The sequence below is a fragment of the Glossina fuscipes genome, unplaced genomic scaffold (genome assembly GCF_014805625.2).
Source record: "Glossina fuscipes isolate IAEA_lab_2018 unplaced genomic scaffold, Yale_Gfus_2 221, whole genome shotgun sequence".
NCBI lineage: Eukaryota > Metazoa > Arthropoda > Insecta > Diptera > Glossinidae > Glossina > Glossina fuscipes.
The window spans coordinates 2,667,218-2,687,184 of NW_023998564.1; the positions used below are offsets into that span (position 1 = coordinate 2,667,218).

The 19,967-nt window shown below is 32.9% G+C and overlaps 1 protein-coding gene across 13 annotated transcripts in view; it reads left to right on the forward strand.

Moving 5' to 3' along the window:
- LOC119642247 (matrix metalloproteinase-14) overlaps window positions 1–19,967 on the forward strand; it is a 74,915-nt gene that overhangs the window by 3,216 nt on the left and 51,732 nt on the right. Inside the window, exon 1 of one of the 13 annotated variants that reach the window (XM_038041316.1) lies at window positions 5,183–5,252. The exons of 10 other annotated variants lie outside the window; for them this stretch is intronic. The gene's annotated coding sequence lies outside the window, so the exon portion shown is untranslated. Of the gene's footprint in view, window positions 1–5,182; window positions 5,253–10,903; window positions 11,029–11,767; window positions 11,809–19,967 lie in introns of those variants that run through there. 2 more of the 13 variants (XM_038041315.1, XM_038041314.1) reach the window with 2 other exon arrangements.

Consider the following 19,967-nt stretch of genomic DNA (forward strand, 5'->3'; position numbering starts at 1 on the left):
CCTGCCCGAAAAACATGAAGTTATTGGATTGAAGCGACACAACCATACACGTTAATATCTAATGTTTGTTTATAATGAAAACCTTTCCAAAGTAAAGAAGATGTGTTCTATCAAAAGCACGACGAACTTAATTTGTAATGTAAGTATAAGGCAATGATTGGATATATTGGATAAAAGTAAGTTTTGGGCATTTTCTTCAACAAATATCATTAGGGTTGCATAACTCTAAGCTACACTTTGGCAAGGGCCAAAGATGACAGTCGTTAGATAATTAAAAGAGGAAGAAACATTACGTTATGTGTTAAGGTTTGTTTTGAACATGAGACGAATCTTTAAATAAATATGTTAAACTTTACGCAGGCCTCTGAAAATTTCTGGTGCAGTTGCTTTCTCCCAATCATCAGTACGCAAATTGTTTGCCCGTTCTCTCGCTGGCAATTTCGATGTTCAGTGAAACATGATGAATTTCCAAGTTCAATCTTACGACATTGATGCGAAATTGCAAAATGACCTAAACACAGCCTGCCACGGTTTATCTGGATAACAAAAAAACTTCAACATTTCTTTACTGTATAAATTAATACTAAAATGTTTAATCTGGAAAATATTCATGTGCGAAAGAACATGAAGACAAGACGGATGATGGACGGATAAAGTTGGATCACATGCGACTTTAATGTACCATAAAGTTTATGATCGAGGACGAATGAGCTTGCAAAAACGAATTGAAGTCAGGTATGGTAATGGTTTTGCCTGATGAATTTCAAAAAAGAACATAAACAGATATCGACCGCAACCAAAGTAGACCAACATCTTTATGAAGTTTTGCGTATTTCAACAGAACATAAGAGTAACCATTCAGGGTGTGTTTTCAATCGTAACAATAAATTATGTAAAAGCTAGAAGAATTCCCAATATCTTCGATTTTCTAACTTTATAAACAAACCAGCTTACAAGAACAGAAGCAATTACAATTCCTCGCGCTTATACAGTATTCCATATAAGCCAATCTCATTTATCTGGCTATACGCTGTACCTCTTAGCCTACGAGGGTGTACTAAGTTTGTTTGGATGTATGCAACATATAGACGGACTTGAGATAGATCTAACTGTTATTATACCGAGTGATTGAGAAACACTTTCTGCATCACTTTCACTTTAAAATCACTTTTTGAATCGGTCTAAGCTTGTCTGCCCGTCTTGTTTTCTTTTATTCAGGCTGCAAGACGCAATTTTTGAGATATTTTGATCAAACATGGCATGAACTACCGGTGTGTTTTGGCCTAAGGATGAGCATGAAAATGCTACGAATCGTTCTGTTTTTTGATCGCTTCCCATAAAATTCCTTATTTTGAAAAGTCGTTGCATGAATGAACTCTCTTAAAGGAAGTAGTGTAGTATATTTAACAATAAGCCGTCTCCCACTACAGTGTTTGTATGTGTTAAAATAATTATACGTGGTATAAAAGTAAATGCAATAACAAAAGTAGAAATAGTTTGATTAAAGTATTTGCAGTCAATACGATAAGAATCAATTGAATCCTGTTGCTAGCGTTTCGATTTAAAAATCACCTTTATATTAAAGAGATTGTGTAAAGAACTTGTTGAAAAGTTTTAGAATTGATTTTTTTTCGAAAACAAAGTAATTGTAGAAAGTTTTTTGAATGATTTGTAATTAATACTCCGTTAGAGGAATTGACCCTTTATTGGCAATATAATAAAAAAGAAATGTCTTGCAAATTTACTGTAATTTACTGCAATACCATACTGCATCTGCTATTTAATACGGAGAAGAGAAACATCCATAATTTTCGTTATACGTGGTTTCCTGTAACAGGGCGGCCTTAAAAAAATTAGATCTCGTACATTTTAGAAGCGATTTATTTTATCAACCGCGTATTTTGTTATCTCATGCATAGGAAATACTGTATGCCCATCGAATGTTTGTCGGGCTACTATAAGACCTTTAAAAGCTTAGAAAAATGATCAAAAATACCAATTTGGACTTCCTAGCCACTTATTTCTTATTTGTTCTTAACCCTTGAATACTGCAAGAGCTAATTTGCTGAGTTTTTCAAAAATTTGGTATAAAAAAACGATTATAAATCTCCAAAATTTGATGGCGACTTTTGCTTGCATGAAAGAAGCTTTAAATACATATGTTTCATTCTTCTGTACGTGTTCCAATTTTCATAATGCCGGTGACATAAACGTAATGCCACTGAAATGAGCTAATTTGACCCATAAATTGTGTGGCAACGCCAGTCACAAAAATTAAGATAGAAAGCTAAAATTTCGCCCAAAAGTTTCACTGATCGATTCAAAATACAAAGCAAATAGAAAATTAAAAAATTTTAAAAATGGGCGCGTTTTGTCTATACTTACGGTAGCAACATATAAAAAACCAAGGAAGCCTCGAAAAATCACTGATAATTTTCTTATACTTTCGATCCCATAAAAATGAAAAAAATATGAAAATCTCCTACCCAGATGTTTATGAGAACCACCTGCCTGTTCCGTCCCGATGAGCTTACAAATAAATCACAGTTTTATATAGAAAAGTTGTAGGTTTCGATTTATGCGATTTTATGATAGCTAACACATAGAATATGGAGCCCATATTTCCATTTGCTAAAACCTAAACCTTTTTTAGCCTCCTCAAATTTGTATATAATTTAAAATCTGAATTAAATTTATTTGCCATTTTATTGCAAACAAGATAATGTTTCTCAAAACTAACCATAAATCGCAAAGGTTTGACCAGATATAATCAAACGTCGGCCTGCGTGCCGCTTCTGATCCGTGATAATTCAATTAGCTCACTTTGGATATCGATTGTCTCTGCCTTTACTAGCGGCTCAAAGTTTTTTTTTTGGTCATTAGGGCATAAAATTAACGATTTGAAAAGGAGGAAAATTGATACACGGTGTTGAATTATTAATGATAGTTGGACCTTTTTCTGAAATTAAAATCGGCCCATTTACGAAAAAAGTGGTCCACTCATGTCCTAAAATAATGGTTCTGTTATTATTCTGATTATTCTATAATGTGCTCTCTTTAGCTTCAATATCAAGGATTACATATTTATATAAATATATATATATATTTTTAAACAAGTCCCAAATCCTGTTCATTCCAGCTAAGTAATAAAATCCCTGAAAAGGGGAAAATTAAACGCACAATCGCAGCGAGTCATGCAGCTGCCGGCCGAGAAAAAATGAGTACCAGAAAAGCAGATTAACGAATTAAATATGAAACTATAAAATTAGATACTAGTAATATGATGGAAAATTGTATATAAATAGAATATTTGTGGAAGGGAGAATTAGTAGAAAAAGAATATTTTAGTTAAGCAATCGAAAGTATTACCAAAAATAAATTGTGAATAATCCTACATTTAATGAAATATAATTGTAAATAAAAGAACTTTGAAGTGTATTTTTCTTGAACGAAATATGCACAATGCAGCGGTATGGACTGTAGCTAATAAAGGCGAATTTCATAACAATATATATATACAGAGGTACATTTAGGTACACGTAGGGCAACGGACATTGCGACCAAGTGACAGTTACCTGGGCCTTGAGGAGAATCTTAAGCGCTCTTCACAGCAACAGTCGAGAATCTTTTTGCTAGCAATTGGGAAGATATTTAGCCAACATTTGAAATTTTTTACTTCATATGCAATTTATTGACTCGGTAATGGAATAATAATATTTGTGTCAAATTTGAATTTTTACCTTCGACGAATCAAAAATCAGTTCTAATTTTTAACGACGAATTTTTAAACTTTACCTTCCAACAACAACAGGTGACACACTTAAAAAGGATTGTGGCTGAATTCAATCGAGCGGAAATCAATTTTCATTTCTCCGCTACGTCCAAAATTCTAGCCTTTCACTTTCAATAACAACAGATGACGTAATCAAAGATGACCATTGCTAAAGTCAAGTCTTACCTCGACGCAGCTTCTAAATTTTCACTTACAAAAAGAACATATGCCGCGATTAAAGATGATTATCGCTGAATTCAATCAGAGTCGTATCGTGATTAAAAGTGTATATATTAGAGTACCCCTATTGTTTATTTGCTGACACTATAATTAATATGACATACCTTTCTTTTTAAACGAGTCAATGTGTGCGGCCCCTTCGCTACCATAGTGGGCAACACTGTAAACTATAACACAATCGACAATTGTTTTCTACCATTATTAAATAATTTTTTGGCAACTAACTTATGGCTTTCGTTTTTTTTTCTTGTCTACAGCTTAGTTGTTGTTAACATACTCGCGTATGGGCTTTTTTTTTGAGCGAAAAGTATAAACAGGCGTAAGGTTTAATGATTTTTTTTAAATACCAAATGTGTGCAAATATGTGTAAATATACATGTATGTATATATATGTTCTGTTCGCTATTACCAGGAAACCTTTGCATGTTACTTTGTTTGTTTCTATACCACTAAATTAACATAGTTTTTTCTGCATATTTTGAACCCAAGGGTTTTTTTTTGTTTTTTGAAAAAAAGTGCTCAAAAAGAAACTCTAAACAAACAATTTACTCGACTACAACGTATGTATGAGCATAAAATATTCTCGTATTCGTCAAGTCTAGCAGGTAATAAGAGTAAAAAATCAGTTAACAGACGACAACTAGTCGAAAAGGTAAAGTAACGCGAACAGAAACGTTGATTTACAGAAAAATTTTAACAAAAAAAACAAAATTTTATTTCAATAAAATATAAAATTAATGTATTTGAAGAAAAAAAATGTTTAAATATTTATCAACTGTTTCAAACAACTTCGTGTTATATACATAGGCGATTAACTAAGATAGCTAAATTTAAGGAAATATCGATTCATTGCTACTATTAACTTGGGCATACATAGATACAATAGTCAACAAGAATGTGTGTTAAATAAATAAAGCGCACCTACATTTGCAAAAGGGGAAAAAACCATTTCCATTATAACTTTTCGGTCTAATCATCCTCCCGTCCATCATACACACACCACGAATGATAACAAAGTTTTATTATAATTATTTACAATAAAACTCTATTTTTCCAAGATTTGTTTATAATACGCAAAATATTGAATAACAGAAAATTTATATTGTGCAGAAAGTTTAAAATACAATATTTAAAAAAAAAAGTTATCATTAACAACAAAATTAATAATAAATGTTAATTTAAAAAGTATAAAATCATTTCTAAATTGTAACTCAATTACTGCAAACGTCGAATGATTTTCGTAAGTATCGCAATCATATAAATATATTAAATAATCATATAATAAAACGTTACACTAAAACATGTAAGCCCACGATCTACAGCCATTTCCTTTAAAGAACCTGAAATCTTTTAACGCCGCTAAGGATTTTCAAGATTTAAGTCTTCTAAGAGCGGAATAAGAATGTATATGTAATATAGGCCAAAGGACTCATGCGCAGGCAGGTGTAAGAAGGAATAAATATGAAATCACGATATCGTGTTCTGGAATGATAAAGCTAAAACCATCGTTAAGTAATGAGATTCCTAAGAACTAAAACTTTTCATTTCCAGAATTTTGTAATTATAAAGTCAGAGAATTTATTAACGGAAGGGATAAGGATATGCTACAATTAATGCAAGAACGCAGATTGCCTCTTTTCTTGATCCCGCGTTTAACTGTGCATATAAGTGTACAGCATATCAGAGTATTTTATAGCAAAGAGATTTTATAGCAAGCAGGGGGACTTCGTTCGAAGTGAAATTTTCTGTTTTCCAGACATTTTTGTTTTTCTTGGAACGAGAGCAATTCGCTCTGACTGTCACCTGCGGGTTGCATGCGTCATAGTACGAGGAAAGGAGCCACAAGTTGAGGTGGTGGCGAGATCGTAGCTTTAGTGTTTGATGCTGGCCATCACTCATTTTTTGTTGCATAGGTGCCTGGGCGTGGCCTTTGAAAAGATTACGTTACTTACAAATTCTATTGCAAATTTGTGGGCGATATAGGAATTCGAAGTAAAATTAGCTGCAAAATGTATACAAATCAATGGGTGGTATAAAGATTAGAAATAAAAACAGCTGTACAATCAAAGGGTGGTATACAGATTAGAAATAAGAATTGAGGCTACTTGGCCGTAATCAGCTGAGTGTGCTGACGGGTGTACGACTTAAATTAGTAAGTTGTTCTGTATCCCAATATACCACATAAGCTGTAAATAACCATAATTTCCCTGTGACCATGTGACGAGAATGAGAAACATAACAGTTTATACAGAAATTTTGGAAAACCATGCACAGGTCGAAAGAATAGGAGCAGCAAGCACGCCACCTAGGAGATCATAAACTATAAACAATGGGATATATTAATATGCAGATAGTTCATTAGATCCATTTATAGCCTATTCATTAATACGAAGAGCCTGAGCTAAGAAAATTATATTCGTCTGGCAATATCCCAATACCCTGCTAAATACTTGTACAAAGTTTGAGTCCAACGTACTCCATTGATTAATAGAGTCGTCTGGAGTATTGCTCAATTTTTTTAATTTAATTCCTGATCATCATCTAAGAAAATAAATAAGAGATTATAAACCGACGGTGAGGCGAAGAGACGAAGTAGTCTGAAATCTTAAACTGATCGTGATTATATCCACTTTATGGATCATTTTGTTTTTCAATCTGCCTTTTAATATTGCAGATGTAAAAATACTAATCCGTAAATATTTTAAAATCGTCTTAGGAAACTCCGCTAGTTATTGGTAAAGTTCTTAAGGTTGCATTCAACGGACCAATTCATATAATCTATACTTGTAAACAAATTTTTAACTAATAATGGTTTTAATAAATAAAACTTGTTTCGCATGTATTCATATGTACAATAAGGCAGTGAATGCAGCCAACTTTTCTTTTTTTTTTATTATGTTTTAATGTCAGACAAACGGCAATGGAAACGTGGGACGTGATAAATTTATATAATTATAAACAACAGTTTCTCTTTGCTGATATATGCGCGATATTCATATACTCGGCTTCTCTCTTTCTCTTAGACTGTTAAGTAAATATTGATTAATATTGATAAGTAATAAATTTTTTTATAAAAAAAAAACAAATCAAGTTTTTTTTTAATTTTTAATTTGAGTCAATATATTTACAAAAATGTTAAATAACTTTTGGTTTACTATTTATCTAGAATAACTTTATACCGTTTATGAATCACTTGCAAATTCTATGAATTAATATTCAATGCTGAGGATGGACTATTAAATACAAAAGAAATATATTTTATGGTTTTAAGAAAAAGTTTCTCTCTTTACCTATCGCCTTCTACTAAAATGTTCACGACAACGAAAATCGAGATAAGAAAGCAAAGCTTGGCAAATGCATGGTTAAGTGAAATCAAGAGATCAGAGAGTGTTTTCAAACTTGTGAATCTACCCCGGCCGCATAGAAGATTCGCAACTACCATATCGGCGTTCGTGAGTACAATCCTCAGTATGGTCTATCTATTCTTAGTTATAGCTATAGTGAAGGCATACTATATATTGATAGGGCACATCTGCTTATTTCTTTCTGTCTTTCCCTACGTCTTTCCGCTCATCACATTACACGTATGTCGAAGACATCCCATAAGTAATTGGTCATATTAAAAACAAAAAAAAAAAAAGTATATTCGCTCGTAAACAAGTCTCTTATACACATCACTACGATCCTAACAAAAATAAGACAGAAGAAGACTAAATTTTCACACCCTAGGATATTGAATGGGCACGACCCAATTTTATAAAACACTTTATACTTCATGAGTCGGTTCTCAGCATAACTTTTAATAAGTCTACAAATAAATGTACACACAAACTTTCACATAATGCAATTTCATGCAATACAATCTTATGAGATCACTTGGCAACAAAGTCAATCAACTAGAAGAGAAAAGCTTATTATACAAGAAAATATCCGCTTATGAATCATTCTCCTGCGTCTTTATTGCTTGAGGTTTCACTGTAGACACTTTTTACTCTACTACTTTTAATAAATAAACATTTGAACGCAAAATTGTATACATTTTTAAAAATATTTCATTCATAACAAAATGTCTTACACATCATTCTTCTTAAAATTCAAATATAACGCATCATCGCTTAAGTCAAAGTCATGATCGATTAATCAGAAACAACAATTAATTAGCAATGAAAGTATAAAACTTTTGATTCTTTAGAAACTTATCCATTTTAACAAGAAATTTAAACGTCAAACACATTCCACCGAAGAAAGGAGAGACAGAGTCATTTCACACTCAGAGTTTAGTAAAAACCCTTAATCAAAAGTTCGCATAAACAAGTAAGAAAGCTGCGGTCGGTTATGACCGAATCTCTTATACTCAACACCTTTCTCGTAAAAAAAATATATAAAAATAAACGGTCGTTATATCTGATGAAGCTTATGGGTAACAAGCAAAGCCCAACCGCAATTTGTTCATTTTGAACACAGAGATACTTCCAGTCTACTTTGCGTCGTAGATGTTTTGACCGAGCTTTGCAACAACTCTTAGTCCTTCTAAGGAATTTGCAGCCGGTTTCTTAATTTTTACTTACATATATACTACCCACATCTACAGCAATAAGTAACCGAATACGAAGTCAGTGTCCACCAGTGGAAATCTTAGTTTACGTTGTCACTGCTCAGTCAGGTAAAGGCATAACACTTATCGGCACACATTCGCTAGGCTGCAGCCAACACTCTTTCCCTTCCCTCACTTTCTAGCCCTGACCGGGTTACATGAATAGGTGACTTCCCTTGAGTGATGAACCATATTTAAAAAAAAAGCTAAAGAACAGACATGTGTAGATTGGTACGAAATTTTAAATGCTGGTGAAGAACGTATATACTTTAGGTGCTTGACCTATCCTTCCGGGCCTTACAAACGTTTTTCCAAACTGAACACACTCTCTACCTTGCATGGAGGACATAAAATATGAATGGAAACATTCAGATTGAACGAAAGCTAAATACTGTTTATTATTACTGTAAGCAAATTTAGTCATCTACACAGATACTGCGAAAACGAGAGAGAAAGGGTGAGAGAGAAAAATTCGGCGCTTTTTTCACTTATCGCCAACGTAATGACAAAGTCTACAAATTCCAAGAATTACATTATTATTCATTGACTGGTTAAAAAGCATTTCCTAAAGAGAATACATAGAGACTCAGTGGCGTACATAAACAAATGCATCTTAGCTTGGCAAGAAGAAGTTTTCCGTGTTCACACACACAGAGCGTTGCGGTTGTTTTGAATGTATACCACCTGTATTCAAGTTCCTTTTCCTGGCATTTGATGCCAATCACGTTTAGGTCAATAACACGTCACACACTATTTTAATCTACGTTGGCATTGCCAATTGAATTTAACTCTTTCCATTCCCCTCCGTAGGAAATTTATTTACGTATATTTTCACTTATTTACTACTTAATATAAATACATAATCATAATTACACATTTTGCATGTTTCACTACCAATTTTTTGTGAGACCATTTTTTATGCCTATTTCGGAAATTTCTTAAGGAATTAGTAGCAAGTAAAAAAAAAAGGACTGCTAAGGGTTAAGCAACGACATTTAATCCAAGTGCTTTGATGGTTTTCGGTCTCCTATTCAATTGTTTTGATCTGGTTATGTGTCGATCTTTTTGACTGATATCCGTATGACTTTTCTTTGAATATTTTGCATATTTTCGGGTACGAAATTTTATTGAAAACAGATCACTTAAAGTAAACTCTCTGACATACTTCCCGAAAGCAGGAATCGAAAAAGACAGAGCGCTGCAGAATAACTTATTGTTAGTAAATGGTGGGCCGTGAAGGTTGCCGTCATACCAACCTTTATTACGGTTTGTTTCGAAATTTGCCGAACCGTTCGAAAGGTTAAACTTTCAATAACTGTAACTCTGATTTGAAATTTTGCTTTGATGCCCTTTTTACGGACAGGAATCAGAAATTGTTCAAATGAGAATCATAGCTAAAGGCAAAAGACGTCAAGAGGTAATTTCCCATTATTGTCAAATGTTGATTTCTCTGAAGTTTATCCTCAACAAGTAAAATGGTTATACTCGACCGAATGCTATGACCGAATCTTTTCACACTTTACTTTCCATATTGAATGAGCGTAACTTATTGTTCCATTTTTTGTAGGATACAAGCGGCAGTTTTTATCGTCTGTCAATTTTAGGTTATGAGTAATGAGCAAAAACCCAGAAAGCAAAATTTTATGTTGCATTGTAGACGTATGTTTTGACCAATTTGGGCCCTTTTCAAATACTTTCGCAAATTTGTTGGGGGTATCTTCTTAACTCTTGCGTCCAGACGAATGTTTACCGGAAATACTGTATAAGTGTGGAGACGGACGGGTGAGACGGCTTAGGTGCATTTCGAATTTGACATTGACTAAAAACGTTTGTACTTTATTGGGAGTTTGAGGGTTGCTAAAATTATAGTTTTTAAAAAAACGTTGCAATTTTTTAGTACAACAGAATTGTTTTTACGACCAAAAGAATATTTACAACAAATGTTACATAGATGGACAGATGGACGAACATGCTTAAATCTATCTACAAATAACGAGCTATTCGTTTTAATGATTGAGAGGTAAGGAGTGTAAAATAAAACAAAAAAACAAACAAGCGTTATGGAATATAGGGATATAATAATTATTTAATAAGCTGTTTAACACACATTACACTCCTGCTGCTCATTTAACACCTTTAAGGTGATCACTATGCATAGCAATAGAGGTGGATGGTGACATGAGGCAGAAACGCAACGGTTAATGCGCATATGTAGCTTATTAATTTCATATGAATGAGAGCTTTTTTTAATAGGCAGAAAAAAAAGCTTTTTTTTATCGTATTCTAGATACGGAGAAGGAGAATGTTAGTCGAATGAATGGGTTGCTGCTCTGTTTAATGAATTTAACGCTTGCGATGATCAGTTCAATTTTGCACGCTAACAAAAGCGATTGTTGGTCTTCTTCACGACTTTAGCTCTGAAGTAAGAATTTTACAAGCATTACCTCCTTTAGACTGTTCCTCTGTATCTAAAGCACTCAGTTCTTATCATTTAATTCGTTAAAGAAAAAAAAAATAGAAAAATCCTAACAATGAAACTACAATATTGTATTAAAAATTTAAAAAAAGTACAACAAAACGAAACAAATCATTAAAAAAGCACATATATATATATACTCGAGTATATGCAATCGCTTCAGTGGATTTTTTGTTTTATTAAAAATGTCTAAATAAAAATATTAATTAATCTTCTAGTACGAGCGAGCGTTGATAAGCTTAGAATTTTTTACTTAATTAACGGCCAACACAAGTGCATAACGTAATCACTCGTAGAGATCTGTTACAATCATTTAGTCGTGCGTTATAAAAAGTTCAATAGTTTAAACAACAACAGCAGCAACATAAAGTCGTGAATTCTTAACTGACAAAGAACAGCAACAAACAATTGCGCACAAACCAACCACACACAACACAATAACGAAACTATTAAGTCAGTGTTCCCATGCATGACGCGTCTGGTTCTATAATTCTCTAGCGACTGTTAAGCTTAAAAATATTTAACTCTTTTAAGATAAAATTTATTAAATAAAAAAAAGAAAGGAAAAAAGAGCTAATAAATAAATTGAAAACATCACCAATACAGCCTCAAGTAAACTAATTAATATTAAAGTTGACGTTCCTTTAAAATAGAAGAAAGAGGGAACAATTGTTACAAAAAAAAAACCGAAGTGAAAAATGCTACTGAATATATATATATATGACGGTAAACAATATTGTTTTAATTTAATTGAATTCTTTATTTTTCCTTCTTGTTTTTTTGGTGTTTAACTTGCCAAATCCGAGTTACTTCAAAAAAACGATATGATTTTAACAACACTAATATTTTACTGCTCAAATTTCATCTTTCACATATTATGCTCGATTGCTCTGTTGGACATATTGAAATCTTAGTTCAAGACAGTTAAATATTACAAAAATAGGAAAAACGAACTTTTTAAAAAATTTACGAAACTTGGTTCTGCTAATAACTATTTCGCTTGCCTGTAGGGCATACATTGAATTGCATCAATCACCAATATTATTGCAGACGCCTTGGTTTGACGAAATCCTCACTGCTTGTTAATACTAAATATTTTCTTAAGTTTATCAAAATTTTCACCTTTCCGGTTCAACTGTAAACTATCCGTATCCGATAACTAATTTGGTTTCTATTCCCATCTTAATCATTTCAGAAAATGACAGATAAGATGGTTTAGGGTCTCTAAAATACATTTGTGCACCTGAACCTGATGGGATTCCATCATGTGTACTTAAATCACGCTCTTTCAAACTATATGGTGTTACTTCAATGATTTTTAATCAATCCTTGAAACTAGATGTTTTCTCTTCGTGTTGGAAGTATAGTTTCATTATTCCAATTTAAAAATGTGGAAATAGACATCACGTAGAGAACTATAGAAGCATGGCCAAGTTGAGTGTAAATTGTTTGAGCGAATTTTACTCAGCATTCAGCTTTTCCTATCAAAACTCATATTCCAAGCATGGCTTTCGTAAAGAAAGATCTACTGTCACGAATATCTTAGCGTTTACTTGCCATATTTTCTAGATTTTTTCTGTGGTTCTCGCACGGATGTCGCGTATAGTGATTTTAGTAAAGCGTTTGACTTAGTTAACCATAACTTATAGATCTTCCAACTGTATGCCTCTGGCTTCCCTTTGTACTTAGTCAAATGGATAAACTCTTATCTGCATAACGGATCATTCAGCGTTCTGTTTAACTTCATTAGCTCGGATGAATTTCCCTTAGTGTCTGACGCTCCTCAAGCAGCCACTTAGGACCCCTTTTATTTAGTTTATGGATTAATGATGTCACCTCGGCAATTAATCGAGCCAGATCTTACGATGTTAAATTCTTTTCTTTCTTTTCCTTGGAATCGCAATTGTTTCAGCGTGAAATTGACTTAAATAATTTGATTACATAGCGCTCGTTAAATTTTATGAGATTAAATCTGAAGAAATACTTGAAGCTATCTTTCTAAACAAGGAAGTCTTTCAATACTACGTATTCCGTTTACTCACACAACTTGGAAAACATTGATTCGTTCATTGATATAGAGATTCTATTGGATCAAAGATTACGTTTTTAGAAGAGTACTTAGTTTCATTAAGAGGTGATCCAAAGAGCTGAAGGGTGCCTACATAACAACAAGTAAGAAAGTTATATTTGGCGAAGGCCAAATTTTTGTTAAAAAAAACCAAATTACCTTCAGTTTACTCTCCATCGCTCGCTTCTGCTCTGACCAATTTGGCCAACTTTCAATACCAATCTGCCAAATTTCTATAAAATTTAAAGTTCATTTTTGCGACCAGGGGAGTGCCAGCAACACACGCCACATAGACACACAGGCGGACAGACATGGCCAAATCAATTCAGAATTATACGCTGATCAAAAATATATATACTTTATAGGGTCTCTCATTATGAAAAAAAAAAAAAATTAGTATATACCCCTCTTACAATGGTGAATATCAAAAGGCTGTACATGTGCTTAGTTAGACTAACACTTGAGTATGCCTCTGTTTTGTGGTGTTCTTCCCTTAGGTGCTATGTAGATTCAATTTAATCAGTTCAAAAGCAGGTCTTACTCTTTATCCTTAGGTTGGCGCCCACTTGTATCTATTCCTCCTTATGAAAATATGTTGCTTCTATTGCCCCTACCCTTTTATTTCTATTAAAGTTTTCACTTAGGTTCCTTTGTCCTTTCGCCAGTAATAGTTCAGATATCAAAGATTTGAAATCTGTTAATGTTATTCGAAGGCTGAACATAATTATTCGACTTATTCGTATTATATGATTTTAATAAACTGATTTAAAATTTTTGACTTGTTCCACGAAATTTATTCATAATTCTACACGCTAAATTTAATTAGCAATTAATTTTGTTAAAAAAAAATTTTTTAAATTATTATTCTTTTAGACAGCGAAATTTATTTTGAAACCAAACTCTTAAAGAACTAGCATCCACGGTTCTCGGCTTTATTGAAAACTTTACCACGCTAGACATTTGAAGGCACGATATCTGAGTTGTTAGTCGAGATTCTTTGCCTCTCTTTCTGCGCCCACTCATGCATACCAGTAGAGATCATTTTTTTTATTTCAATACGACTATTTATTTATAGACTTTTTTTATGACTTTACTAATGAGTCTGACGAATGAAGAACTGCGTAGGTTCCGCCCAAAGGCAAGGAATTCAAGATTTATAAAAATTAATTGACAAACCCTTGAGTTTTAATGAACTTTTTTATTAAAAGAAATAAAAACACTGTACTTCGCGACTGCCTAGCATTAAATACCTCATTTTATTCTACATTGAACGTCTTTTTAAAATACGGCGTTATTTGGGAAGTGGTCCTATCCGAACCATTCCCAATGGCGTTTGTTCTTGGGCAAAAATACGTCAGTTTACCAAGTTTTATCAAAATATTTTAAAAGGTGTGGACTGTAAACCGAACCCAACAACACAACACGGACAGATATTCTCGCATATATCCGCGGAAGCCATAAGTGGTGTAGGGTATAACAGTACATTGTGGCATAAAGTAGTGTTCGAGAGTTAAAAGCTCAAGTGTAAGGGTTAAGTTTGGTCGTAGGTCTATCGAATGCTCATTCGATAAAGGTATAAGACTTATAGAACGTATTGGGAACACTCTCTTCTAGGCTGCTCCCAACACTTTCCTATCTCTTTTTCTCTCCTTTCGGAACGTTACACGAACAGGAAGCATGTCTTGTCGTCAAAAACAAGCAAAAAAAAATATCAGTGAGCGTTCACTTATATGAATACCTAGATAAAATAACGGACTAAGCAATGCTTGCATGTATACCCCAGTAAATGAATTCACTTCAAAGCAGTTCTAGCAAATCTCTTAAGTTTTGCCTATCAGTCAGAACAAGTCGAAAACTATACATAAAGAAATCACGCGACTATTTTCTTCCTTTAATTACTATAAAAATAATCAACAAATTTTAGCTTCTCTCAGCCGTTTTGAAGCTAACTCGATCCCGCTTAAAGAATTCTGCAGAGATCAAAACAAATTATGCGCTACTTATAAAATCGATGCTTTGCGACCTCCTAGTCAAGCTCTGTTAATTTCTGGAAAGTCACCTATATTTGCGCGAGAGATTCTTGATAGACGGTTTTCAAGTCGCATAACTTTGGCAGTATCCATGCACACAACTAAGGGCCATTTAAGACAAACATTTAGAAATAAGACGAAGTTCTGAAAAAATTCGATATATGTTCAATTTTACAATGTCACTTCGAAAAAGATAACAAAGCCTCGAAAGTTTGTGAAAAATTCATAATGCGTATGCTTTATAGAAATCAACAGCAAGCAAATGTTTTGCTCGTTTTAGAAATTTCGATGGTAAAGACGTACCGCGGTATGCTCGGCGAAGTTGATGAAAATTTTTATAAAATTGAGGCACAATGGCGCAATTCATTTTATGACTTTGGTGGAGAACTACCACATTGACTAAAATGAATAAATATTGAGCAATTCAGGTTGGTTGGCTCCTTACTTGAATACCCACTGAATCGGCAGTAAAAACTGTTACGGCCAGTAATAGACGAAATCGTTTGTTGAGATTGGAATGGAATGCGGAACCATGATCTACTTTAACCTGACAACGGCATCCGGAATTGGCCACATATGTCTTCAATGTTTCGACAAGAATTCTCATCCAAACACAGTACAGCCAGATCTTATCCGGTTTGACTGCCGTTTGATACGCATTCTCCAATGCCGTCTAATAATCGCAAAGCTGATATCAAAAGAGACCTATAATATGTTGATATCAGTTGCTTTCTCGCGTAGAGTTCTCCGACGCTCTGTAGCAATTGAGATGTTCGCCGACACCATCTCAAAAATTCACTGGCCAAGTTGACAAATGTTTGACTTAATAAAGTTTATTTAAGAACAATGAGTTTCAATTTTGATGAAAACTTGTCATGAAGTTATTCTTCTAACTAATATCTGAAATCAACTTAACGCTTACTGGAGCATTGCGGATTATTTGAATGCAGGTCAAGTTTTCCGAAGAAAAAACAGCCCTGCCCGAACCAAAGCTAAACAAAATATAAATTCTTTCAAAACATATTTGTAACTCGCGATATACTTGGATAACGAATGTTGGTTTGCTTGTTATCTTATCAGAAGAAAACACTTTGCTTTTACAACAAATTCTTACAGTCTGTCCTTTTAATATAAAGAAAAAATACTTTATCAATGCATGATTTATAGGTATAGCAAACTTCAGTGTCTTCCAAATATTAATCCGCATTTAATGATTCATATTCTATAAACATTCATAAGATAACCTGTTAGATGGTGGTTGATCTGTGGTTCGATTGACAACTTCTAAGATAATCAAGAATAATTAAAAATATGAGGGATAGAAACTTTGCTAGCACAACAGGACGAGTTTTAAAAAAATTTTAATAATAATTTAGTAATTAGCCTAAGTTTATTGAGAACGTCTACTAACGTTAAACCATTTTTCGATATTACATAAGAGTCACCTAAGTCGAGTAAAATATTCTAAACTTTTTCTTTTTATGATAAAGCCAGTTCTTTTTAATATCTTTTCGTTAGCAACAACAGCAACAATAACAAGAACCATCTTTTTACCCATCACTGACTGTGTTTGTCAATGTTACCAATAGTACTTATCTTACCTAACACACATATAAATAATAGTTAATGTAAATATACAGCGTACCCTAATAGGCATTAAATGAATTCACTTTTTGTAGTCGTATTTATACATCTTTGTCGCAATGGAATGAAAATTTTCAAGTATATATTAGAGTGCAAGTAAATCATTTAAATATTTACTCAAGCCTTTATGTATACAAAAAACTGCTTCTTCCTCTTTCTTTTATTCATATATATGAGGCTTTGTTGCGCGCACGCACATGTATACACAACCACAAAGTGCAAAAAACTTAAATAATATTAAACAAAAAGGTATGAATCACCGTAATCTTATGAAAAAAAGCTATGTTAATTTTATGAGAAATCTTGTCATCTTTATTCTTTATACAAGATTTTGGAAGTTAGGCCATTTTAATTGACCATTTGAGCGCACTGACTAGTATAAGGCATTCCACATGCGATATATATCCTCAAATGAAAATTCAAATTGTTTTTTTTTTAAAGAAAAATTTCATTCGCGTTCGAAGTTTTCTTCTCATATTATGTTGTAAAAGCCTAGCCTTTGGCTTGAAAATAGAAAATGTCGGTCAAACACTGTAATGAATATTCGAGTTGAACGATGAGTGGACACACGGGCGACACGAAAAACAAGCGCTCTGTCAGGCAGCGAAGACAGCAATTACTGGTGGGGCGGACAAGCACTCAAGCAAACGAACACACAGGCAGACGGACAGATGGTTAGGCGGGCAAAGAGATGAATTTGTGGACTGGCAGATTGTCGGGCGGACAAATAGACTGGGTGGATGACGGGCAGATAGACTGGAGGACAATCAGATATTCAGACAGATTAGCGGGCAGAGTAGCTTTAGGGTAACCGATGAATGAAATAAGAGATGAAGAAGATTGTCAGGTGATATGGCGAATCAAGCGAAACGAACAAAATAATAAATCAAAGGACGAAAAAGTGACGGAAGAACTAACAGACGGAACTAAGTGTGGAATTGAATGACAGGCGGACATTCGCGTATTAGTCAAGGACGTAAACACTTTAGGAAGTCTCTGTTCAACGCTTCTACGGTATTACGGAATATAGAATACTACCGGAATTTACAAATACGCAAAAAAACGGTTAATTAATTTGAATTTGCGAATTTCAATATATATGTTATTGATGGAAAATTTGTAAAATCTGTTTTTTTTTTTTTTAAGAATTGAAATAATTTCATGCCTTTTACAGACTGATTTCCCAAGTCGATGACTTTGTTTGTTTACAATTTTATAAATATTTATATTCGTGTGCTTGTGTAGGCACAATTTATAAAATAATGTTACACATTCATATGAGAATACTATGGTTACTACTGTTCAAATATTGATACAACAAATGCATACAAAATATCTGCCTTTGTTTACAAAAAAAAAAACTTTTTTTTTGTTATTCGAGTGACCGACCTTCGGCATGATAACTCGGATACTTTTCAAAGAAGAAACGCTTTTACTTGTAAACTAATTAATACTATTTTTTTATATGTAAGTGTTATTTAGATTGGCATCAAAAGCATGCAAAAATCAGCACATTTCTGATACATTTTTTTGTTATATTTACTTTTTTGGTGCGGCTATTAACACGCGCGCAATAATTATACACAATTTAAGCTAAACTTCCAGCTGAACTAACTAATCTTATCATGAACGTCCACTTACGTCTACATCCTTCCTATTTCGCCTTTACCCAAACACTAAGTAGAAATCACGTCTATCACTGCTTATCGAATTTATGAATTCTTTTAAAAAATTCAGATACTTCGAAGGGTTTTAAAGTATAATCGATTTCTCGCAGCACATGTCGTCTTTTGAGAATTGTCCTTACAATATTCATTTGTTCACACCCATATTTATGTTCATGTTCATTATTCATTTTCACAATCCTATTTATGTTCATATTTATATTTTTATTCACATTAACATTCGTGCTCCTTTTAGCGTTCACATTCATTTGTTTTTGTATTTATGTTGTGTTCCTACTCGTTATGGTCGTCATGTTCACAGTCGTATGCATATTCATATGCGTATTCATGTTGATATTCTTATTCAGATTCATTTTTTATATTCACACTCTTTACTCCTATTCGTATTTATATTCATAATCGTATTCATATTCATAACCATATTCATACTCTTAGTGATATTCATTAAGTTATTCATATACTTATCCATTTTCATATTCTTATTCATATTATTCTTATTCGTATTCATATTCAGATTCATACTCTCGTTCATGTTCATATCCATAAGCAGACTCATGCACTTAGTCATATTCGAATTCATATTCTTATTCAGATTCGTGTTCTTGTGCATCTTCGTATTTTTATTCTTGTTTGTATTCTTATTCTTATTTTTATTCGCCTTCTTATTACTATTCATATTCCTGCTTATATTCAAAGTCATTAATTAGAAATTGACTTGATTCGCCGCCAAACATATTATTAATATATGAGAAGCTAAACAATCAAATATTAAAATATGTTTGTATCCACAAACCACAATCAAAAATTTAGCATCTAAATATTCACCACGTAATAGTGGTCTTAATCTGTTTATAAAACTTTTTATATAAGAAGAGTCCCTTGGGTTATTATTATATATTCACTTTAGCTGAGGCATATCCAAAGTTCGTTTTAAACCTAACAAAACTATGTTGCTTTCTTCTTGACTTTGTAATTCTATTCTATACCCGATGAGATAACGCGAACAGCGGTATAGGTCAGTTTATCCTGAACGACAATAACTGCTTCGAATAGCGATATGAGTCATAGTATATAATAAATTATATCTTTCACAACGTACCTAAATGGCATTTTAATGCAACATAACATAACATTCAACAACAAAACTTAAGCCATAGATATTGATTAAGAACTTATTCGCATTTGTTTGAAAATGTTTCGACATAAAGTGTAAAATGCACGTAACGGAAATAATTTCGGTTTAAAGTTTTGTATGCTTATGTTCCTAAATTTTATTAAATGCCACTTAAACGAAAGTTTAAAAATAAAAATTTTTGTAAAAATATCACAATCATATTTTTAGGCAAAGCATATTTTTAAAATAAAAGCGCACTTATCTAAATAACGAATTTCGAAAATAAACGCAAACGAAACTAAATTCGTAGAAAAGAAAAAATCGAAGTGAAAATAATTTCCTTA